Source organism: Capsicum annuum, chromosome 2 (assembly GCF_002878395.1).
Source record: "Capsicum annuum cultivar UCD-10X-F1 chromosome 2, UCD10Xv1.1, whole genome shotgun sequence".
Lineage (NCBI taxonomy): Eukaryota > Viridiplantae > Streptophyta > Magnoliopsida > Solanales > Solanaceae > Capsicum > Capsicum annuum.
In genome coordinates, this window is record NC_061112.1 from 7,445,798 (window position 1) to 7,448,996 (window position 3,199).

Below are 3,199 nucleotides of genomic sequence, written 5' to 3' on the forward strand. Positions count from 1 at the left end.
TATAAGACGTACCTTTTAGTCGAGTCATTCCCCTTGATTCTTATAAGATCTACCTTTTAGTCGAGTCACTCCCCTTGATTCCTATAAGATGTACATTTTAGTCGATTCATTCTCCTTGATTTCTATAACACGTACCTTTTAGTCGAGTCATTCCCTTTGATTGCTATAAGACGTAGCTTTTAGTCGAGTCATTCCCCTTGATTCCTATAAGATGTACCTTTTAGTCGAGTCATTCCCCTTGATTCCTATAAGATGTACCTTTTAGTCGAGTCATTTTCCTTGATTCCTATAAGATGTATTTCCTAGTCGATTCATTCCCATTGATTCCCAGAAAATGTACTTCCTAGTCGAGTCAGTCTCATTGATTTCTAGAAGATGTACTTTATAGTCGAGTCATTCCTTTTGACTCCTAGAAAATACACTTTCTAGTCGAGTCATTCCAATTAACTCATAGAAGATGCATTTCTTTGTTTAGGTTTTTCAAGTTGTTATGATATGACTTTCACAAAAGCCTTCGGATGATAAACTGGGGCAAAATTTAATTCTTGTTGTTTGGAACTTTACTTTTCCGACAAATAGAATCTCTTTATAATAATCTTTGTTTGGGATAATTTTCTCTTTAGTTTTGATGTGATTTCAGGAGCCCACCTGAAAAACAGGGCAAATAAATGGAAAGTCAAACAACAAGGTGAAAAAGTTGAAAGTCAAGCAATAAGGCGTAGAAATTGAAAGTCGACAGATTGAAAAAATAGCAAGTCAGAAGCCCGTCTGGAGAACAGGGTGAAGAAATTGAAAGTCAAGCAACAAGTTGAAGAAATTGCAAGTCAGGAGCCCGCTTGAGGAATAGGGTGATGAAACTCAAGTCAAGAGTCCAAAAGAAACTGCATAAATAGGATTTTTGTAATTTCATTTATGTTTTAACATTTAATTTTCATTTTTTATGTAATGACAGAGCCGCGTACCGAAACCTCAACAAGACCTCACTCGACTCTCCAACTCGATTGTCCTTCATCCTTCTATATTTTTCTTCGAATAATGATCGGATCAAAATTTGATCTCATTATCTACTTTTTTTGTCTGAAAATATTTTGCATTTACAATAAAAAAAGGACAGAATGTAGACACCTAATTTTATCCCTTTTGAAATTCAATTTTATTCATTTTTTGTCTCACCTTATCATACACCCTCACCCATTCTACACTTTCCCCACAAGGAAACAAATAATAACCGAATGCTAACAAATCAAATCCCTAATTTCTAATATTCCTTTATCCTACCTAATTTTTATACTTAATCCTAACCACTCTCCTACTCCACCCCCACATACCCCTACCCTTACCCTTACCCCTTACACGTTTCCCCATGTGTTTCCCTTAATAGAATTGAAAACGGAGGCCTCACAGGGATTCACACGCATAATACATATAACAAATACTCACATACAGTAAGACACTCTCAGATTCTCACCATTGAAATACATACACCACAGATTCCATTAAGATACAACACAAAAACCTCCATTTTTCCATTATTCACAACAATTCATTCACACAACAATCTACCCACACCATCGGGAAAGGGGAACACACTCACAGATGTAGACACACACACACATAAACCTCCATTTTTTCTTCTTGGTATTGGGTGAATTATGCACACACACGCACACGGTGTGTGTGTGGGGGGGGGGGGGGGGTCGACGGTGATTACAAAATTGAGCGAGAAAAGGGGATTGGGAGAAGTGATTGAGAGAGAGGCCAGAGAACAATGTTTCGGCGACTGCTCTGTCACCGGAAAACTCGGCTAAACTGCCGAAAAATGCCCTCTCCATTGGTGAACGCCACCAATCTCACCCCCTCCCAGCTCCGACTAGACCGCTCGATCGGCATCTAGTAGCGGCGGCCCTATTTCTGTTTCCGTTCCGGCCAAGTTCGACGGAATTTGCAAAAGCAGCCTTAAACTAATTGAAACCGATCCATTGTGGTCTGATTCAGGTGAAATCCATCGAAAGCGAGCGAAGCGGAGTCGGTTCTTCCTGAAATCGGATTCGGCCATGGTTTTTTTTAGCGATTCTGTTTTTGGATCAATTGGGTTTTTTATTTTTGCGGTTTGTTCATTGGTTTTTATTCAATTTGAACTCGATTTTGTCATTAGTTTTCAATACCGAGCCAGAGTCGTTCCTTTTGAGATTCTCCGTTGGTTTTCAGATCTAATCGGGTTGTATTTCTCTATATCGAGTCGAGTATGGTTGTGGTTGAGGTTCAGTTCGAGATTTCCAGTTGCGGGCTATCTTTATTCAATAACATGGAGTTAAAGCTTCAAATTGAGGTTCACTTCTACTCTTTCACTCTTTTATTTCACTGTTGATGATATTCGGTGCATCGGATTGAATATTATGTTGATTGATCTTGATTGGTGATTGAATTGCTACTTGTTCGATTTATTATTGATTTCCTTGGATTACGAGTTGTGGAAATTTGGTGTTAAAAGGAAATTCGGATCGGAATTGAGAAATTGATAAAAAATAGTGAATTTAGATTAATCTTGATTTATTATTGTTTTGTTTAATTTGGAATAAATATAAAGTTTGTGAACTCGATAGATCATATTTTAGGCCGAAAGCTTAATAGGCAAAAATTTAGATTCGGGCAGGCAAAATTTAGGAATGGTGTTTTGTTGAATGTTTGAATGTGTGTGTATTGAATGTTTTCTAGTTTATCATATTAGATTCAAGTGTATTCATTTGGTCGGGGAATGTCTCGAGGTATCTGTATTATTTTTATCTAGGAATGCTCCGAGAAATTTGTACTTGAAGATGGCGTGCGATAAAGTCTCGGAACGTCTGGTGGAGTTTAGTCTAGGACTAGTTTAGAATATGATTTATATTTTCGCATTTTTCTATTTTGGACTGTATAATTGTACTGGCCGCTATATTTTGGATTTGTTTTGTTTTATTTGTTTGTTTAATTGTTTTATGTGTTTTTGTGTGGTTTATACATTCGTAGTGTCAAAATAGCTCATATACTCCATGAAGCGACCGTGGTCGAACCACGGGATCGTGGGGTGCCTAACACTTCTCCTTGGTCAACAAAATTTCTTAACCGGAATCTCTGTTCGCAAACCAGTTCAAAGAGTCAAATCGTTTTGAAAAAAAAAAATTTCAAAGGTGACTTGATACACTCGATTTATGCCAAGTGG

At 37.4% G+C, this 3,199-nt stretch overlaps 1 long non-coding RNA gene across 1 annotated transcript; it reads left to right on the forward strand.

Moving 5' to 3' along the window:
* Nucleotides 1-1,279: 1,279 nt before the first annotated feature.
* Nucleotides 1,280-2,978, forward strand: LOC124893708. The gene is made up of 2 exons (XR_007050866.1): nucleotides 1,280-2,329; nucleotides 2,789-2,978. It is a non-coding gene; the product is annotated as an uncharacterized LOC124893708 (long non-coding RNA).
* Nucleotides 2,979-3,199: the final 221 nt, after the last annotated feature.